This window comes from Pseudopipra pipra, chromosome 1, assembly GCF_036250125.1.
Source record: "Pseudopipra pipra isolate bDixPip1 chromosome 1, bDixPip1.hap1, whole genome shotgun sequence".
Lineage (NCBI taxonomy): Eukaryota > Metazoa > Chordata > Aves > Passeriformes > Pipridae > Pseudopipra > Pseudopipra pipra.
The window spans coordinates 39,103,112-39,125,676 of record NC_087549.1 but is presented as its reverse complement, the minus strand read 5'-3'; the positions used below and the strand labels follow the sequence as shown (position 1 = coordinate 39,125,676).

Here is a 22,565-nt window from a genome sequence, read left to right as displayed (position 1 = left end):
CCGCTCTGCGGCGGCAGAGAGCCGGGCCGGGGGCTGCGGTTTGCCAGGGCCTGCCGGGAGGCGGGACAGCATTCAGCCAGGCGGGGGGAGCGGGCGGAGGGGTGCCTGCCCTCCGCGTCCAGCACGGAGCTGTAGGGTCGCCCCCGGAAAGGAGAGATGCGGCCCCGGGGGGCAGTGAGGACGCTCGGGCCCCGGGGGGCAGTGAGGACGCTCGGGCCCCTGGGCTGCTCGCTGAGGCCGCGGTAGGGCCACAGACTCAAAGGACGGAGCAGCTTTATGGGGCAAAGGCCCTCGGGGCGACGGCCCCATATTTCCCTTGGTTTCTTTTTTTTTTTTTTTTTTTTTATTCATAATGTCCTTTTGATTTTTATGAAGGAGAGATTTTTCTGTTGGAGAGATGACTGACTGGGAGAAGATGGATTTCACACAGCTGGTCTAGAACGAGTGGGGGTGCTGGAGGGCTCGTACTGAGGAGAGGTGGGTGCTGATTATGGCTTCAGAGGAACTCTGAAGAAAACTGTTGGGCAGTATTGGGCTTCGGACATGTAGGACTTATGGAAGCCTGTGTGAACAAGTCACTACACATGTGGTGGTTGTAACTCCATGTAGAGACCTGCACACCTGCTTGTTGTGAAGAGATCACCTGACCTGTAGGGCCAAACCCTGTGTGAAGCCATAATGTGTAAAAGGGGTTTCACCAGGGTGAGTGTGACCCTTTCAGGGTGGTGTCCTCTCAAGGGAATGAACAGCACTCCAGCTTGCAAAATGTCTTCTGGCTGTGGTCAGAATAAAGTCTTGAGTTTGCTAATTCAGTGTAATGCTCTGCATTTACTGCTACATATGCTTGAATCCCTTAGGACAGCATTGTTTTGGAAGGTTTTTTTTTACCTCATGCTCTTCCTTAGCCAGCAGAACTCTGAAACTGTAAGGTACTGCATATTCACAACTTCAAGGAAAGTTTGTATGAGAAGATGTTTAGTACCCACAGAAAAAAATATGACTGAAGGCATTTGCTTGGCAAATCATTATCATGATCATTAATATGCCTCCTTTCCAGACTGGCATGTTTGTGTTGTTGTTATACTTCTGTAGAAGTATGAGAACACAGCTTTTGGAGTGTTATTTTCATCTGATGAATTAACCAAATATTTATGAAACACTAGAATTAATATACTGCTTAACAATGGCTGTGAAACAGCAATTAATAATGTAAGCTACCTTGAGAAGCCTTGAAAATCTGTTGTTTGATCCAGTATTCTTCAAAGAAAATTTGAAAACTTCATGTGCACAACCACTTCGAAGGAAAAAGGATGGAAACACACTTGGCAATACATACTGTAGAGGGAGCAGGTTGCTTTAGTTGCTTGCTTGCCTTGAAATAAATGGGTCCCTATAGTCAGAAAGAGTAGAGGCCTGTAAGGTGCTGTGCTGTTTCAATAGATATGTTTCTTGCTTTGCCTACACTTTCTGTGTAAATTATTGTTGAAAGAGGTCAAAAGGTCTTTTATTTCAGGTATGCAGCTTTGGATCAGAGTCTAGGCTCTTGACTATAAACTCTGCTGCACCCTAAGAGCTACTCACTGAAAAGAAATAAACTGCTGGATTAGAATATTTTAGTGGGAGTTAGTGTATTGTATTAATACAGTACATTCAGGAGGCTAATGATAATCAAACAGTGACACTGGTGGCTGCTCCTTTCATTTTGTGGATTGTATTGTTTACAGTGGCTTGCTTAAAAACAGGAAGCATAAAAGACCCCTATTCATTTAATTTTAAAAAGGTTTAAATATGTGCTTTATATGAAAACTTGGTAAGTAATAGCATTTAACATTGAGGCTGACCTTATGATTGGAGTTGGAGGATAGAAGGTGGGAGACTTTTCCTTTCCCCAGCTTGTACAAAGATTTCCTGCATGTAATAAACTCACTGAATAAACTTGCTGAAACAAAACTCACCAGATAGCTCGACTTTGCTAGTCTCTGTTATGAAAAACTAAAATTAGTCTGTAGAGAAACCATTTTTAAGATGTCAAATGAGCGTCTTCCGCAGTTTTGGGTCAGAGAAGACCCAAGTGGAATCATTACTCTTGATTCAGGTCTAGGAATGGAACTACGCTAATTTGTATCAGATAAGGGTGTCTCCCTCTTACCACATGTTACTTTTGGACCAATTTGTGAGTGCTGTCAAAATTCCAGGAGTGTACAACCCCATGAGATTGGTGTTGTTTGTTTGTTTTGTGTAACATCCTGGTGGATGTTTTCAAAAGAACCCAAGATATTCAAGTCATAAGAACACATTGAGGAACTTTGTAAGTGCTCTCACTTTTGCTTGTCTGAAGTACTTGTGCTACATAAGTATACTCCTAGTTTAGCCATTTCTTACTGAGGGCTGTACTGTATTTTGCCCTACCTTAACTTCAAGAAAACACTTGGTATTTGTTGTAAGGCAGGTATTGGCACCTCTGCTGGAACAGTAGCAGAGGTGTAACCTAAAAATAGCACTAAAAATAGCACTAAAGTGCTATTTACACTTCATGTGAATCTTTGGTAGAAGCTTTATTACATTTGCCTTACTTCACCACTATTTAATCTTGTTTATGGATGTGTCAAACAAACATGAATAAAGCAAATAGAGAGTAAGGATTGGTCTGAGCTGGATAAATCCAATTGCATGGTGACTAGGATAGTCATCCTCACTTTAGAGTAATAAAACCAAACAACAATATCTTGTCATGCTGTTGCAGCTGTATTTTCTTAAGAGTTTTCATACTACTTTTTTTTCTACCAGAACACTCAAAATGCGATAAATGTTTTGATATTAAAGCATCAGTTATCCCCCATGTACCCCAGGTGCTGAAGTGGAATAGTGTAATATGCTTGTAAACAGTCAGATCTTTCTGCTCTCTTTGAATGGCTACTGTGAAATTTGTAGAATCCTAAGAAAACCTCATTGCAGTCTTCAGCATCCTCATGAGGGGAAGAGGGGAGGCAAGTACCAATATCTTCACTTTCTTGACCAGTGACAGGGCTCGAGGAAACAGCAGGAAGCTACATTGAGGGAGCTTTAGGTTGGATATCAGGAAAAAGATTTTCACCCATAGGATGGTTGGGCACTGGAATGGGCTCCCCAGGGAAGTGGTCACAGCACTAAACCTGTCTGAGTTCAAGAAGTATTTGGACAATACTCTCAGGCACATGATGTGATTCTTGGGGTGTCCTGTGCAGGGCCAGGAGTTGGACTTGATGATCCTGATGGGTCCCTTCCAACTCAGCTTATTCTGTGGTAAGTGGCACTGTCAGCTGCTTCAGCAATTGCAGGTATGTCATTGCACTTGCAGCCTGAACAAACTTGCTCTTAGTCACACATTGCAACTGCTCACAGAGAAGTGGGTCTTCATTTGAAAAACTAATGCCTTGCTAATAGAAGTCAAATGTCTCCTGTGTTGCCTCTGAAGGAAGCAGGGCAAACACCACTGAGCCAGAGTTCTTCAAAACTGACGTTTTTTTCTTATTCCAGCAGAAGAAAAACAACTGAGGCAAAGGAGATTCCAGTCAAACAGAAAAATCATCATTATGAACAAAAAAGACTGAGTTGAATTCTGAATTTTCATTTACCATATGCATTTCCTTTGAGTCATATTTACCATCTAGCAGAGGTTTATTGAATTCTAGTTCCCCCTATCATCAGGTTTAAAATAGAGGAATTAGAGAAGTGACAAACTATTACGCACTGGTGCCCCATTTACTACATCTGGGAAAAGTGCCAAGTCCTGTTTAGTGAGGGTGAGCAGGTGAGATATGATGCACTAACATCTGTTCAAAGTATTTACTAACTACATAGCAAATGTGAGCAGCAGCTTGGTGCACTGAATAGCATCCCTTGCAAATCAAATTGAGAGAGGGACAAATTCTCATCAGAAGAGGAACATGCCAGCACTAAGTATCATCATGACTTAGCCTTTGGATGCTCAGGTCCCAGAGTTCACTCCCTGTTAAACTGTGCTTACAGTATGATAGTCAGTGTCAGGACCTGATACATTGTTTTTCATTCCCTGAGCATTTTACTGCAGTGTAGTAAACCTCGTCAGAACAGATAAGTAAAGCCCTGCAAGAAAATATTTTGATATGGGCTAGCTCTGCAATCAGATTTGTCATATGTTCACACAGCACAGAGGATTGTGTGGGAAGAGGAGTGAAAGCTTGCAAAACAAGACTAACTTAATTGGAGCTCCCATGGGATGAGAAAGTGTGGAATGGACTCTCTTACCTCTCAGCTTGGCAACAGGTAGTATGATACACAGGGGTGTGTGTGAAATTATGTTCTTTACTCAGGCAGGAATGCCCATTATGTCAGTCCTGTAAGAAGGCAGCATTGGCTGAGCTTCCATCCGCTTCCAGAGCTAACCCACTTTATTCAGAACAGCAAGCTGAATTAAAAAAAAGAAAGGTGCATTCTAGTGTGATACAGAAATGTTACATCATATGCTCACGTAGTAAGTATGTGACCAAGTGCTCTTATGAATCAGGGCTTTGTCTAGCAGTGCACGTTTTCTGATCCCTCAGTTGGATTTTATTTGCAAATGTACAAACTGTAACTTTGATGCACTATGAACACAGATAATCAGTAGCCCACCACAGTCAGGTGCAAAGAGATTGCTGTTATGTAGCTCTTGGCTCACTGTTTTTACAGGCTTCCCTATCTGTGCATGGTGTGTTCCCCATAGTATCCTTATTTGTAAGAGAACCTGCCTGTACTGCAGGAGGAAGTATCTCACAAGAGATTTTTCTCCTTTCTTCATGAAAAAAAGCCCAAACCAAACCCCATATATTTGTGAATGGTTACTTGGGGAGTTTGGGCTGAAACATCATTTACAATACAGATGTGTACAGGCTGTCGGGATGGATTTAAAGAGAGAAGTTGAAAAAAAAAAAAAGTAATTTGTAATCCTTGCTGAACAGTAAGCAGAGTCAGGCAGCTTCCTACTGTCTGGAACTTAGAAAAATTTCTTCCTAATAAAGAGTAATGCAAGGCTTCCTACATAGAAAAATTAGACACAGCAGGGAAGCAAAACTAGCAAAGAGATCGGAGGTCTGGGAAATGAGGCAGCAAAGCTGTTAACCAGCTAACAGAAAGAAAAGTTAGCAAGATTTTAATTGATTAATTGAATATATGTGAAAGCAGTGGTGGGAGAGTGTATTCTAGTACAGGAATAAGCAGGGATTGGAGGATAACATGGGATGGAAACAGCAGGGTAAAACCAAAGAACTAATTTAAACCTCCATGTGTTGGAGGGAAGATGCCAGGTAAGGTGGTCGTGAATACCTCATATGGCCTTGCAGATCTGTGCCCTGATGGAAAACTGGAGCAGCCTTTCATGGTAGGGGCTACAAGTGAAGATAAATGATAAGGGGAGAAGGAAAGAGTACTAATGATTCTGTGCCAGAGCTAGTCTTCATTTCTCTGCTTTTCCTTCTTTTCAGATTCTGTTGCTTTTTGTCTCATTTCAGATGCTAAATAGCCTGGGGACAGTGAGGTGCAGAACTTCTAGCATACTCTAATGTACTCTGTAACATGTGGCCACTAATTCTCTGAGTGTTCAGCCTCATTTCATACTTGTATCACTGTGAGCTATAGGAAACATCCTTTGCTCCCATGTCCTTTCATTACTTACTTTTTTTATAGGCCTAAAGTAGATGGGAGTTCCCAGCTCTGCACCATACTTTCTAGGATGTGAGCTCATGTGATTATTAAGCATCAGAATTTTTTGCTATTCTGAAGTGCCTCTCAACAAGGCAAAAAGTACCCTCTGTCCCTCAGTGAAACTTTGTGAATGTCAGAACATACTTACATGTCTTGTGATGCTCTATTTGCGATGCTCTATTTTGGATTGCTGTATATTTCTTACTTGAGATAATGCTGCAAATGTCCATGATGGAAGTAAAAGCCGCTACATTTCTCTGCACTAATTGTTGGCCTGCAAATTGAAGAAAAATGCTACGAAGAGAAAAACTGCCGATATTTTTATGCTAACTTTTATGTCCTTGATATCCTGCTTAGTTGCCAGATGCAATGACATAAACCCTCGAGTCTCTGCTACATGGAAAAGTGCAGCATTGGTGCTTTTGGGTTTTAATTTGCCTTTTCTCTACAATTTCTAAATTATTAGGGTATTCAGTTGCACAGGAAATCCACACATAAACATTTTGGTGAAACTGTTTTCTCAGAGAACATGTACATTCATGAACATTGATCATGAAGAATTTACAGGAGTGTACTGGCTTGGACATGGTTTCACTGTGTTCCCCTGGTTACTTCAGAAGAGCCCCAAAACGGCTACTTTCCGAGTGATCCATCTGATATCTGATGAACCAGAGATTAAATAACCTTTGCTTTGCCAAGTTTGAATCAAACTGAAATGTCACTCTCCCTCATCTGCAAATTTGGATTTCTATACATACTAGTTTATTTAGGTTGAACAACTCCCCAAAAGAAGATAAGGGTGTACAGGCCTAATTTCCACACGGTGGTTCTGGATGTGCCTCAGGGCTACCCACTTGTGCTGCGTGGTACACATGACATGACATGCAGTGCAAGCTGCTGTTTTCATGATGTAAAATTCTGATCTAAACTGGGGAGGTGATTTGTATTCAGGACTTTGAGGTCTTGAGTACTATTGAGGCTATTGCAGTGCACTGTGGGTTAGAAAGTTAGGGAGTTCAAGGAAAATTAGAGAATTTAAGGAAAAAGGCATTTCAAATATATAAGCAGGGGAAAAAAAATCCTGTCCAGCTCTTTTAGTCACACTTCTCAACCTTTTTCTAAGTCGTACTATATTTTTGTTGTATATTAGTTACTATATTTACACTTGGATGATTTTGTTGCATCAGTTTGCTGTCATTTGTTTGAAATGCATCCAATACATTTTTCCTACAATAAAATGTTGTAACTTTGTGTATTGTATATAAGATTCTTCTTTTAAAATTCCCTGTTGTCACACTTCAGCTCTGATTGTAATGCCTGTGGCTGGCTATTGATAGATAAAACTGAGCACCATGTTGTTTGGTGGCAAAGGGCTGATATATGTGAAACCACAGCAGCACAAAATGGTATGATGAAAAAATCTGAAGGAAGTTTGTAAAGAAAGAAAACCTGTCCAGGAGATTTTTACTCTCAGCTAATCCTAAGGAAAAGCTTGTCACAGAAAAGTTTTTGTGGTCCTTTATTGTATTTGTATTATCTTGATGTATTGTATTATCTTTCATTGTGTTTTATACTAGAAAACCTAGAAACACAGTGCTCAATTAAAACTTTTTCCACAGCTGACTTCAAACAGCCACAGGAGATTTTGATTTTGTGATCTTATCTGTCCAGACATCACTTGCTAAGTGTGAAACCTCACCCATAGAAATGCTAAGAAATCAACTCAATAGCACAGAGGCAGAACTTTTTTCCACGTTTTGGTTCCATTGGAATGCAAGATATGATCTTAGCACTCACAGTGTCATTTCTCATCTATCTGAATATGAAGTAAGTCCCTTTTATTTTCCAAAAGGTCTGCATTTCTCACTATTGCTCATTTAATTTCTGAAGTATTTTTCTGTACTAGACTTGAAATCTCTTACGTGTTAATTCCATTGCTCAAAGCCAAACAAAACCATTCTTAAAATGCTTACCCATTTAACTTCCTGTAGTTAAAGGATAGTTCCACTAAGCTTATCTTTCTCAGCCTCCTTCCTGTTCCCTGAAAATTACACTTGGACAAAACATGATCACTGAACCTGGTTTTAGACTGGACTTTGTTTTAAAATCTATCCGGTTGACAATCGCTTGCTTTTTAAACCCAAATCAATGGTCTCTGAAGTAGGGAATGAGCTCAGAAAGCATTGGGAAGTATGTCAGCATAACGTGAAGTGACATAAAAGTTTTTCAGGGAAGAAAGGATAAGAAAATAGAAAGCAATGATTACACCATCATGCACCCACATCTTTCATGCTGAGTGAGGGCTAATTCCCATGCATTTTACTCCCTCTTGGATAAGATATAGAACAAAGAGTGAGCAGGCTGGTTACAATGTGCAATAGTTTTTGCTTAAGAGAAATTTCAACAGCTTGGAAGAGTTGAGAGGGGAGAGATATGATGGAGGAATAGAATATCTCAAATGGTGTGAATGAAGTGAATGATTATTCAGTTTCTCACAATACATAAGTAGGTGATAACAAGTGACTGTCATCCTCAAACTGTAAATGAAAGAAAAGAAATTGCACTTTCCCTCAAGACCCTTAGTCCTGGAAATCAGACTGATTTTCATGCCAAAAATTGTAATCCTTTTAAGCAAATTGTTTATAAATATATATTATATAAATACATACACAAAAAGGTGTATTTAATAGCCATTGTTTCCAGAAATTGCCTACTAGAAGTCCCATTTCAGAGACCCAACAGTCAGCTATGTATGTATGTAATAATTATTGGACATTTTACAAAGTGATTGTGAAGAATGTTGTTATTGCTCAGAGCAGCAGTTTAAAGAAAGAAGCATTTCATTTCAGAAAGCTAAATTACACAACTGATCTGACATGACTGATTCTTGTACCTCTACAGTACTGGCAGTGACATCATTTGTTACGGGATAACAGCCATACCGTGTTAGTCAAAACATCTATTTAACCTTGTATTTTACTTCTCAGGTAGCCAGCAGCATCTATGTAGGCAAACAGTGTTAAAACAGGGAAACCATACAAGTGCTCTTTCCCCAGTGTGTATGGACACATTCAGTTCAGGGACTTCCTGAGCCACAGAAAATAGTCTTGCGTTTAATGGTCCTGATGGATAAATGGAGCAAATGTAATTGGTGTGCTCATGCACTACAGCAATTTCTGAATGATTACGGAAATGTTGCTTTTCTGCCTTTTGATCTCTGGATAATCTGTGTGGATTTCCCCTTAAAAAAAAAAAAAAGACCTATTTTATGTAGGGTGCATGTTTTGTTTTGCCCATGTTAGTACGTCACACATCTACAATTAAAATATTAGGATTTTATCTATCTTACCTGCCTTTGTAGGCATTAGAGTATAGGCACATAATACTTATACTGTGCAATTAGGGGAACTATTAATTATTGAAGGTACCACTGAACTGGAAAACAATGTATATCAGCCTATCTGCTGCATTTGAAACTGCAATTTATGGATTGTTTCATCTGTGGATCATGCCCAACATATGACAACAGTAACTAAAAAAAAGTAAACTGCTCACTGGGCTTAAATTTGCCATATGGGGACATGTACCTCCATTGGAAAATTTCTAGACACCTGCAAACTGAGATGGAAAAATATATTAAGAAAGGAATATCAGTAAGGAAGGTGGGAAAAAGCTTCCCATCATGTTCAACAGAGATCTTCATCCTTTCATTTTTGTTTTCTTTTTTTTTTAAATTGACTGATCATCCATAGTTCTTAAAGAAAAACAGCGATCTACCAACTTCTGAGCAAAGAAAATCCACTGGCCAGCTTGTGCACCAGAGGTTTTCAGTTAGAAGCAACCAAAACCAAACCTGAGCTTTGAAGATTCAATTCTTATTTTGATGTTGTCTGCATTTGTTTGTTTGCACTCCCAAATACTGGTGGGTACAGTTTTGGCTTTTTGTTTACATGATTTCATAGACTGCCTTTCTGTGTTTTGCACAACATTGGGTAATAAAACATTGGTTAGGAAGGTATGGCCAAGGAGATGGCCCAGATGCCAACCTCACATTACCAGTCTTTCCTAGAAAGTCCGAAAAGCCATAAAAAACAAAAAGATGCGTGATATATCTGCCAATCTCAGGTTATGTCAGAAAGTGGTGTAACAGCCACAGCCTCACAGTGACTGAACTTTCTATTTGAAACAAACGCCCACAAACAGAGTCACAGCCCGTAGGCATCACGATCCTCCAAGAGCTGTTCCGCTCCAGGATGTCTGTGAAGTGATTATAAAAATAGTAAATTTAATAAATGAATTTTAAACCCTATCTCGGAAGTGCCACAGTCATCGAGAGGAACGAGCCGCTTCCCCTGCAGAACGAGCTGGGGGCCAGCTGAAAACCCTCTCCTGCGCTAGCTGGCGCTCACGGTTGTTTTAGGCTGTTGGGCTTTCCTCTTTAGACTTGCACCTACAACAACAACAAAAAAACACACCCAAACCAAACCCCACCTTCCTCCGGAGTACCACGCCGCTGGCGCTCCGGGAAACCAGGAGGGGAGGCACCGGCCCTCCCAGCAGCCCCACGCCGGGCCCGCCCGCGCTGCCGGGAAATGTAGTGCGGGCCGGGCCGGCGGGAGCGAGCGGGGGCGGCCCGCGGGGCCGTGGGGGGGGGTCCCCGCCGTGCCCCGCGCCCGCAGCCCCCCCGCATGGCTGGGCAGCACCCGGGGCGCGCCTGCGGGGGCTGCCGGAGGGGCTCGGGCCTCTGGTGCCACAAAATGGCACCTGCTGGTTCGAGCGTGGGGGCTCGGTGCTCGGCTGAGGCCCGGCCCCGAGGGCAGATGAGCCCCGTTGCGGCAACGGCGGCACTTGCGCAATGAGGGCAGATAGAGCAATAGGCACCTGATACAGCCACGTGGGTCGCGCAATGTTTTCTCTGGGCCTCGAGCTTGGGCGTGCCCCTGTGTGAGGACGTTTCCATGGGTGGGAAACACAGTTTTGCGCTTACATGTGAGCAGGTTTCCACCGTGCACTCTGGCAGTGCCAGGTTTCAGTGTTACAGGCCATGTTACAACCAGATCTGCTTCTCCATGTTACAAGGACTGGAGTCTCTTTTTCCAAGTCTGTGATGCTTAAAGCTCAAGTCATCCACAGTTCCTGGCTTCCCACCTTGTCTTCCCCATCGCTTTTCCTTTGTTGGTGGTGTGCTTTCCTCAACTCTTTTGGGATCAGAAGCAGATCACAGTCCCTTCTCCCTCAGGAGAATCTTACCTACTTCCACCAAGAAGATCCTTAGCCAACCTATACTTACTACTTGTTGTAATTCTATCAGGCTTCCAAGCACCACCTCTTTGACATTTGGACATACCTCATATACACACCATTTTAAGATCAGATTCTCAGCTCTTCTCACCACTCCATTTTCGTGCGTTACTAACTTCCACACTCCCAAAATCTACAGTCCTTCCTACTCAGCAAGCTGCCCACTGTCTTATTCTTTCCACCCTTGACTATTCAATTTTGGTTTTATTTCACCTCTTTAAATCTTAAAAATCAGTCCTTTACTTATCAGTTGCATCATTAAAATAGCATCTATGTCTCGGTCATTCGTAGTTGACCTCAGAAATCCAAGGCAAGACTTTCCACAGGGGAAGTTGCCCAGACACTTGACTGTCAGGACAATGAAATATGTATGAGATTATGAGAGGCTGGTGGCAGATCAGTTCCTAATACAGCAAAGCCAGAGAACCTCTTAAACATCAGGGATGGGGGAACAGAAAATGCATTGTTAATGACCCACAGGATCTGTTTCTTTCTTCATTCCTCCTGTTAGGTCTGGAAAGCCGGGACAGGAGGAGCTCTGATGCACAGGCTAGCTGTTCCCTCAGCTAAGCCTCTTCTCTGAGGTGAAACAACAGTAGTCAAAGCTGGGATAGTAAAGCACATAGGAACATGCTCAGCCAGCCAATCTTACACAGGTCAGGACTGCAGGATAAGAGAACTTTCTGCTGCATGGGCCTGAAAAGGAGCTAGTGGGGGGCAGCAGTGTTGTAATGACACCTGTGCTGTTTGACTTCTTTTCCTTGGCACTGGGAATGTGCTGGCCTAAATGATGCCAATCATGAAGCTACCCACTGTAACCTACTAGAAGGTTACTGTGAAGTGCAGAGCTTTTCTCACAAGCTCTCATTATGAGAGAACTCTTTCAAAACCCATACAAATAATGTCTGACTTATCTACTCTTCATACATCTTAATGAACATTCAAATATTTAGGTCTGTCTCTTGCTAGTATTTGTTGTCCACCTCTTCATCAGTTCTGTTTCTGTTGTGTCTAACTTCCATATGACTCTTTCTGCATGTAATAAATCATGAATGAAATTTGGGTGGGAGGCAAAGTGCTCAAGAATAATTCACTCAGTGACTTGCTTGCTTTGTTTGGGTGTTTGTTTGGGCTTGTTTATTTTACAGGAAGAGACATGTGTTTCTTCATCTGCTAAATATTTATTCTGCCATCACAGTATTCAGATGTGATAGGAAATCAAACTCACTGGGGTTTATTTCATGTATTTCCCTCTAAACCTCCTTCATGTTTGGCAAACTTGCTTTGCATGTGGAAAATTGAACTGTAAACATTTTGAAACTAGATTGTCTTCTTAACTTTTCCTCTGAATCATTTAACATGCTCCATTGAAAAGTTTGTAATACTGAACATTATTTTCTGATGGCCCTATAATAAAACAAAGATAAATTAAAAGCTTCCTGAGTGTCCTCATTCAGACATAGTTGCTGTTTGAAGAGGTGATGGTCATTAGGTGTTGCTGGAAATGACTGGACCATTGAGTGTACAAAGGTCAGTACAGTACAGAGGTTTCAGATTTGAGAGGTTAATATGATTCACAGAACAGTCTCATTTTAAAGAAGGTATATTTATGCTAGTATAGAGAAATTTCATCTGTCTGTAATTTTAATACTGCTAAATCTCCTATGACTGTGAAATCTAAAGTGAAAAACCTATGCAGTGAAGGGCATGTGACTCCTTGAGCAGTTGAGCCTGAGTTGTCTATCTTGAGCCAGCGCTGCCTGGTTTTCTAATGCCCTCACTAATTAGTCCTTCCAGTGGAACCATTATTTGTCTATATATTCTTATCATCTTGTCTCTGGTGTCCCTTTGTAGAAAGTCCTTGAAGCAAATTTCCACCTTTCTTTAGTTTATCCTGTTTCTTCTTTATTAACGTATCCTGTGTACTTCTTCTTGTGTGTCCTGCCAGCTCCTGCATAGATGTAATTATGCATTCCTTCATTTGTTTAGGACTTGTAGCAACCACAGTAAAAGGTACACAACAAGATATTTGATACATAATCAAATGACACCTCAATTTGATTTATTACCAAGAAAAATAGGACAAATGTAATAGGGAAGTCACGGGCTTCTGTATTTGAGCCATTACATATGTGTGGAATGGAGCAAGAATGATTGTCATCCTGCTGTGTTCAGTCTTACCTAACCTCACTATAGTTCCAGTTGCTGGTGACCATCCTTCACGGCCTGACAGAACTGGAGTTGAATGGAAGACGTCAGAGATGAGAAGGCTCAGAAGTAAAATATGAAGTGGAGCTCCCTGTGGGCAGAAGTCAAAAGGCCGCCTCAGAGTTGGAACACTTAGTATGTTGCTTCATACAGATAAGGTAATTTTATCAGCAGTAGATAGATCATACTATATCAGCAGTAGATAGATTTATTTACCTCATAAACTTCCCCCATTTTCCCATGTCTGTTCAGGTTTCACTTTGTCTGTTTTGCAACTCTTAGGAGCACAGTTGCAGGTCAAAACTAAAAATGGCTACCATCTTTGCAGATGTTATTTTCCAATATTCCATATCAGTTTCAAATGCAATCATATTTCTTTATACTGAAAAAAAATATTATACCTTATTTGTACTCTACAGAATTGTTTGCATGGCTAAAATACAAGCTTATTAGGCTTATGACTAAGTTTACAGCACATAAGAACACCATCCATAAGCTCTTATAAACAGAAAAACAGGGCCAACAGTGCATCAAAGACTCACAAGAAATAAACTTTCTCAATTTTTCTGAATGTGATGGTCATATGAGGGAAGAGACGATTGCATACAGAAGGGTGAGGAAGAAGTGGCTGAGCTTGTGATTTAAGAAGCTTGGCCATTAGCTTGATAATCCTGCTAGTTTCACTGCAGAAAAATGTGTTACCACATTGTCAAAATTGCTCTGTAATGTCTCATGCTCTTTCAGGATGTGCGGTTCAATAGCATTCTGATCTCTGAAAACCAAAGTGAGTAATCTAGGTACATGCTAATGCAACCTTAGCACTTCCTCATTGAACAGGTAATAATCACTTGCAGTTGTCTGATAGTGTCCAGTTGTGTTCCCATTTTTAGATGATGCTGAACTGAGGTGTTAGGGGATTAGCTGGAACAGCTTGAAACAATTAGGGCATGAGATGATTCATCCTTGAATAGAAGATGAAGGGTGAAGGCTCTCCTCTAGATCCTCTCTAACTGGAGATCACAAAGATGATTAGAAGGATGGAACACCTCTCCTATGAGGAAAGGCTGAGAGAGCTGGGGTTGTTCAGCCTGGAGAAGAAAAGGCTCCAGGGAGACCTTATGGCAGACCTTGAATATTTAAGTGGGACTTATAAAAAAAATTGGGACAAACTTTTTATTAGGGCTGTTGCAATCGGAGAAGGGGCAACAGTTTTAAACTGAAGGAGGGTACATTCGGACAAGAAATAAGGAAAAGGTGTTTTACAATGAGGATGGTGAAACACTATCCTCATTGATTGCCCAGAGAGCTGATGGATGCCCCATCCCTGGAAACATTCAGCTGGGACAGGACTCTGAGCAACCTCATCTAGTTCAAGATGTCCCTGCTCATTGCAGGGGAGTTGGATTAGGTGACCTTTGAAGATCCTTTCCAACCTGGACTCTTCTATGATTGTGTGATCCACCCCATTTATATGACCAACTAAAGAAAAGAGAGATTCCCTAAGCAGTCCAGAATTGCCAAAGCCAAGTTTTATACCATGTATCAGTGGTGGATTCCTGTAGTCTTGTTGGAACTGCTGATGCACAGGGAAGAGTGTGTCATGGGGGTCCATGGGAGGCCTGTGAAAGCATAACTTTGTGTAAGAGTTATGTGGCTGTGAACAAAATAATAATTTATAAAATTTAACAGGGTTAATTCTGGGTACAAGAGTAAAAGTTTGAGTGCACAGCTGTGTGGGATGCTTTGATTTAATGTATCTCATGTAAACATATATTTAGCAGTGAGATGGAATCAGTATCAGAGCCTCAATTCTAGAACAATATAATCTGCACAGATAAAATACATTTTTTGTGAATTAAGCTAGAGATGCTCAAAGAGAGCAGAATTTAGGTGATTTTGGTGTGTATCAGCTCATTATTGCTCATCTTCAGAAGTTTGAGTGATAGTGAACATAGTTGGTGTGTGATCCTATTCCGATCCATCTTCTTCCCTGTACACCTCTGTATAGTAGAACTGGGCTAATGATCAGACTTCAGTATACCTAAAATATGTCAGGTTCAGTGAGAGAAATAAAAAAATTGATCTAATTGCCAAATCCCTACAGCATATTGGCACATCCTCCTCCTTTCCCCTTACCTTCTCACCTTTCCCCCAGATACACCATCTTTATGCCAGGGAGCACTCCCAGCTTATCCTCTTTAATTTCTGTTGAACTTTTCAAGTGGAAAAGTTACAAATGTGTAGCAGATGCTTTCCATGTCACATTTTCTGCTGCTGGACACACTGTAGACATCAGTTTAGTTTGGGGTTGAGTAGTTCTGGTTTACCTGAGGTACCTGATGTGCTGCGTCTGGAGACACATCTTTATAATGGCATGATTAGCTTCATTATTTTTCTTTGAAAAGGAAAGGGTGAGACTCTTCTTGTATTCAGCCTAGTGAATTTATACCAAGATCTGATCAAAAAAGAGAATACATTGCAGCAGTTAAATCACTATGTTGATCAGGATAGACCAGTGCATTGGGCGAAAGATGAGCCCAGATCATTGACTCCTCAATAATTTATGCACAGCTCTGGTATGTTAACAAAGAGCTTGTGATCACTATAGTCACCCAAACCATGTATAACCATATGGGTATAAAATGCTCTTAAAAGAAATAAGAAGTCAAGATTTTCTGGCAGCAGTCTCTGTAAAGAGCAGAGCCGAAATCTGCAATTTGCTCATGAGAGCTCTGTTTGTCTCTAGTGAAGAGACTTATTTAAATCTTATGAAAGCGGAATGTGCTGCAGTTTTGCCTTCCCAGTCTGAGGGTTAAATTTGCATTCCCTTCGATGTCTCTCCAGCTAACATGAAAATAACTTCCATGTGTCACTTCGCTCTTTAAAAATAGTTGGAGTTCCTTCTAAATTATGTTCAGTATTCAGATTATACCTCCAAACTACAAATATCCTCAACCACTTGAATGTAGTTTTAATTTCTTGATTTCAGTGTGTTCTTCAGAGCTACAAGACCTACTCTGTTCTTTCTTCAGTGCTAGAAACAGCAGTCTGCAATATGCAACCATTGTTTTGAACTCCCAACACCTTACTGAACATTAGTTTTAATAGGCTTTCATGTTATTGTTACATAGACAAAGCAATGAGGAGTAAGGTCAAATCCCTTTTTGGGGAGCACAGTAAAAGGACAGCTGGTTCTTAATATGTTTTTATACCCCAGGACTCTTGTCTCAGAGGCCTGGTTTCTGACCACAACTACACATTACTAACCAAGATGTCTTCTGGCTGCCCTGCTGGTAATATCATCAGGAATATTTGGCAGAATGGCATAGAAGTTACATTTCCATACATTTGGGAAGAGTTGTAAGAGAGAAGAGAGTTGAACTGAGGGAAATGTAGGAAGAATTGAGTCACTGCCTGCTCCAAAGCAGCCAGCGCTTGGCCAGTCCTCCAGTGCTGTCTGGAGAGGGTGCTCTCAGTCGCCATCCAAACCGGGAGGAGCTATGGAGAGGAGACAACATGGATGTGAATTAAGTAGACAGAGCTAGGCATGCAAGGGTGACCTGAAGGTGTGGCAGGGTCCTGCCTTGGTAGGGAAGAATTGGAAGAGCTGGGAAGGCATATGAGAGAGCAGAAAGGGATGGTGCTGCTAGGGGGTTGGAGGGTATTGTGCTGGACCCATGGAACAATTTATAATTTAGGAGCTCTGACTGCCATTCAGAGAAAGACATGAGAAGAAAACAAGGGTGGTAGAGAATAGTTGTTGAAGTGGGATTTCAGTGAAGGGTGCAAGATCACATTTAGGGCCAATATTATAGTTTGCAGGCTCTTTCACCAAGAATGTTTGTGTTTCTTTGAAGATGAGATTAGTAGGTGTGACAGAGCTGTCTGTCTCCATGGTAGCAGAGCAGGCTATGGAGGGGACAAATGCGAACCAAAGTTTTCATTTTGGCTAATGTTTTCTCATGGCTTGCCTGCACTGGGATACTTTGGAATGTTAAAATGAAATAAACTGATGCGCATATGATAAGTTGCACTAAACTTCTATGTGGATGGTCTCATTCATTGTAACTTAGGTCACCATATCTTAGCCTACTGTGAAATAAATCTGCCTTTCTTCTAAATGAAAATGTAATAAAGCCCCACTTACATATGTTTGGTTAATTTGTCTTGACAAGACATTTTTCTTTAGTGCCCTATGTAAATGAAGCCTTAAGTGAGACAGTACTGGAGTCACATTATTGGGCAACAAAGATCATAAGCTTAGCTGAGGGTGATGTTAGGGCATGGTAGGATCAGACATCAACTTCTTCTTAGGAAGCCCTTGTTAACACAAATATAAAAATATATCCTTCTTGATGCAGACAGGCAGATCTATTATAGGACATTTCAATCTGACTTTTTGAAAAAGTTTATAGTGAGGCAATTCCGGAAATATTTGGAGGCTTCATATTTCCTTGATCCCTGCCAAATTGGTTTCAGGCCTCATTATTGTAGAGAAACTATAGGACTGTTTGTCTTATTAGCTTACTGCCAATAGTCAAAGACTGAGTTTACATATCAATTGTCTTCAAAAATCAGCTCAGGAATTTTGGGGACATCCATAATAGACAAATATACTTAGCTGGTAAATATTTTTCACTAATACATGGGCACTTTTTTCAGTGCAGGAAGTCACGGTGAAAGTGTCAACTGATCTTGTCCTGCAGGATTTATTACATGATGTTTGACAAGGTAGAATGAATACGAAGTCTCATCAAGATAAAATATTATAGAAGTGACTCCACTAACTGGCAGAGCTCAGTATTTCTTATTTTGTGATAATGGGTAGATACATGACTTTGTGTATGTCTTAAATACTTGCATTTAGTTTGTTTTGGTCCTTGAAAATAAAAAAAGCTGCCAATACTTTGTGACAGTGATCCCAGCTATAGGTAGTCTTGATTTCCCAGAAACCAAGAAGTGTTTCCCACAAGAACAATAAATAAGATAATTAAGATCTTCAATCAGTTAAGAGTTCAGTTTAAACTTTTCATATCAAAAGAACCTCCCTCTCTTTATCTGAAAGGGCATTTCCACAGGATGATGAATGTAGATGACACCCTCGTTCATAAGCAGGGGCTGACTGATTCCCAGAAGTCAATTATGCTTTGAAGGTGGAGATGTGGGAGAACCACAGGAATCAGCTACAGTTCTTTGAAAGATCCAGAGCTGAAGACTCCAAGGATCTGCTCTGTTTTTCAGGCCATATATCTGTTTGGACATGGATGATATTCACATTCTCTAAATAAAATGTTTCTCTAAGCCCCCAGGAAAATAAGGGATAAAACCCAGGAGATTCCAACTAAGAAAAAATTGTTGCAATGAAAAAAGCAAGACAGAATCATTGAAAGAAGAGTAACGAAATAGATTATACGCTGAGGCCACCTACTGGGTATTGTTGAATTTGCAGAATAAATGGTAGAAAAACTGGAGAGTCAGTTGGCAGGACTCCAAAACAAAATAAGAGCACTGTCTTCCTCTTAAAAACAAAACCAACCAACCAACCAACAACGGCAAAACAAAACAAAAAATATAAAGAGGAGGGGCGGACCAACCGAAAAAACCCAGAGGAAAAAAAAAATATAAAATCTTATGTTTTGGAAACTCAGAATTTTTTTAACTCTTTGAGAAGTTTCAGAAAAAGAAACAACACTTGTAACAGGATTGCTTTTCTTCCTTCCTTCCTTCCTTCCTTCCTTTCTTTCTTTCTTTCTTACTTGCTTTCTTGTTTGCTTTCTTGCTTTCTTCCTTTCTTTCATCTGGATTCTGCCATCCTCGCTGGAAAGCCTGTCTTCATCTTTCTCCTTTGTAAAATCAAAGTAGGTCGTAGTAAAGGAATCTAGAAGACCACTCATAAAACAGTTAATTCTGGTGCTTTAAACTCATCCCATTCAAGCCAAATAGTAGAGTATGTCTACAACAGTATGGTAGGAAAGGTGCATTTTTATCTTTTAAAGTGTGATATTAGAAGCTGTGACTGACCATTATATACTGAAGTTATTTGTTTTAGCTTATTCATTGCAATGAACTTACTATCTGGATTTTTTAATGGCAATGTAAAGCAAAGTTGCTCTGAGAAGAACGTAGCAATAAAATTGGTATGCTAGTGCTTCTTAGACTTTGTAAAAAGGCATTGCTGTTATCTAATTCTGTTAAAATGAAGTTTGTTTTTCAAGTTTAGTGTTTATTCCTTGGCTTTAAGATACCACTGTTTGTGAGCAAATTCATTAGTCCAGGAAAGTCTTTGCACCTTATAAATGTCTGTGCAGAGTCAGGGGAATATGAACGAATGTAATACACTTTCAGCACTGCCTTGAGCAGAGCTTTGTATAAGTGTAGCCTGGTGGTAAAACTGAAAGATTTAAATGAGCTGAAAGTTCTTGATCTTTACTACCACTTGACTTGCAAAAACCTGTCTAAGAAATAAACTATTTTTGGAAGATGGAATGCCGTCACCAGAAGATACCTATCTTTTACGCACTTCTTCATTCCTTTTCCTTTCCACAGCCCTTCCCTCTGCTGGTATGGAAAAGTGTGAATGACTAAAGAATGTATAGAAATCTGGCCACTGATTTCAGTGCAAAATTCACAATGAAACATAATCTAAGCAGAAAACTCTTAATTCTACCACCTGTATCAATACAATCTGTAGCAAGTAGTTATCATAAATGTGCTATGGTAATACCAGATTTTAAAGGAATCAGGAGCAAAATATCAAGAATTTGGCAGAGGAAGATTTTCCTTCATTTCAGTGTGGAAGGTGGCATTAGGCTGATTCCGACATTAATGTGTTGCAGATAGTGCTATAGGCTGCAGGAGGAAGGAGGTTCCACACAAGGTCCTGCTAATGATTCTGCACTGGTGGCAAGAGCAGTGCTGTGGCCCCAGTCCTGCTCTATGAGCCCTTGTGCAGCTGGTGGGATCATGACATAGGAAAGATGTTGTGGTGCTCTGCTGTAAACATGTCACAGATGGGCTTTGGTGTGTCATAGGGTGAAATGGGAGCAGGCAATGCTGTGTGGGGCTTGGCTCCTCTGAGAGAAATGGTTTTGAGTGGGATGAAAAGGTTAGCTTCCAGGCTGGCCCTTCTAGGGACTGTGAGAAGAACTCTTATTTGGTCATTGCTTAATACATCAAGACGAACTGAGTTATGGAATTTAGAAAAGAACTGAACTGAGTGGAAAATTAGAAATTCTAACCTTCGTGACAGGGATGGCTGGGGCCTACTGGTGTGACTGCCCCAAGTAATGGCACTATATGCACATTCATCCTTTCAGCCTATATGCACAGCTCAGTTAGACACGAAAAACTCAATTCAGTAGGAGGACTTTCCATCCAGTAGGACAGGGCAAGAGACCACCTCTATCCATCAAGAACTTGGACAGTTTTGGCCTCAGTTGTCATGACTTCTTCTTCTGGTTGTTTAATAACTAAATAGGAGTGGAGAAAGAAGACCTCAAGATCTTATTTAACAATTAAAATAGAACAACACGGTATGTCTCAGACATGGCTATATTGATGAGAAGAAGTCTGAGCAAAACCATGCCACCTGGACAAATGATACGGAAGAGGCTCCATTTCTCATTCAGAGCATCTGAGCAGTGTCCTGTGCTTGCTGATGCTGAAACATCAGAATTGGGAAAAGCACTGTCAAGCCTGAAAATCTACTGTGTGGTTTTCCAGGCATTTCACTGCAGATTTATGGTCGGTAAGCTTGGCTTCTGAATTGCAGGGATGTATTCAATTTTTTCCTGGCTTCAGTATGCTGCTGATCTTTTATGCACTACTTTTCCTTCAGAAAATTTTCCAGTTCCTAATGAAAGGATTGTAGATTTAAGTTCTTCTGTTTTCTTTCCTGCTGAAAATAATATGCTGGCCTTCAACTGGTCTGCAAAGAGCAAATCTAGCTTTCAGCATATATGTTACTTGGTATTTACTGGAACCAATTATTGATGTGATAATGTAGTCACAGTCTCATACAGAATAACCAAATACATTCACAATCTCAATGAGTGGCTTTTATCTTCCAGAATTAGGTGAAGAACACATTGTCATGTCAGGGAATAACTATCTGATCTCTCATAATGAGACTAGAAATTTATACAATGCTTGAGCACTGAAGAATACCCCACTTCACACAGCTTATGTGGTAAATTCAGTCTTTAAAATGAGAGTAGTAGAGCTGGATTAATATATTACATGGAAAATCATCAGAAACTTAGGAACTACACTTTGAAACAGCAAGTATTATTGAATCAAAATAATGCAGACACTTATGGAGGAAGGCGCATACCATCTAAAATACCTTAAATTACTGTTATAGTTAAGAATTCCAGTCATAGCAATTTTCTTCTTTAGTGTTTGTGTTTGATTCATTGTAGATCAAAAATATTCGTGTTTTAGTTGAGAGGTAATTTGCAGCACAGAAATATAGCATTTGCATGATGTCAAATATGAAGCCTTTTCATGAAATAATTTTTTTTGTCTAATAAGTTTTGCTCTCGCCTGTAATTTGTTGGCCTGGATATACAGTCAGTTTACAAAGAAATAGTGTGTTGGTGGAATCAAAATTTTCCCTGATGTAGCCTTTCCTAAATGTACTTAACAAAAATAAACTTTTATTTATGTAGAATTGTCCTTTTTCCCCCATGTTATTTATTAGCATAAATATTTTTTTCTTAAAACTAGTATTTATTAGGCCAACTTTCATGCATAAACCGCAGAAACTCATTCCAAAACAGGTTGTGCACTTAAAATATGAATGTACTTAAATGCACTTAAAAATTGCAGTACTGTTTTCTTAATCTAAGGAAGCACCCTATGCAAAACTAAATTGTCATTAATTCTCATTAATTTATAATGGGTTTAATCATCATAAAATACCTACTGGAACACCAGAGTAGAAATAATACTATTAAATATGTCTGATGTTATTCTATCTTTCCATACACTGATATTAATATGTACATGGCCTAAAAGAGTATGTGATTGATCATATCTTCCCAAGAAAATAAAATTCATAGATTCTGATTTTAATGACACTGTTGAAGACCATTGCTGAATCCCATTCATTGTTTGAATATGTGATGGAAAAAGCAACCTGTCCATTTTTATGGACAAAAAGACGTGCTCCTCTATCAGAAAAGGGATACTTACTTACAGGTCGAGTAGCAGTTCTGTTGGGTGTTACAGGGGACAAATAGGAGCCAAATTTGAACCAAGACTGCGTTCTGGTGGATAGTAAAGCAAACTGCGTAGTGGGCTACACTGTGAGGAGCATTGCCAGCAGGTCATGGCAAGTTATTTTCCTTATCTAA

At 40.3% G+C, this 22,565-nt stretch overlaps 1 long non-coding RNA gene across 1 annotated transcript; it reads left to right on the top strand.

Annotated features, from left to right (window-relative positions):
• Positions 1 to 182: 182 nt before the first annotated feature.
• Positions 183 to 12,435, top strand: LOC135413304 (uncharacterized). Its single transcript, XR_010430167.1, has 2 exons — positions 183 to 242; positions 376 to 12,435. It is a non-coding gene; the product is annotated as an uncharacterized LOC135413304 (long non-coding RNA).
• The last annotated feature ends 10,130 nt before the right edge of the window (positions 12,436 to 22,565 follow it).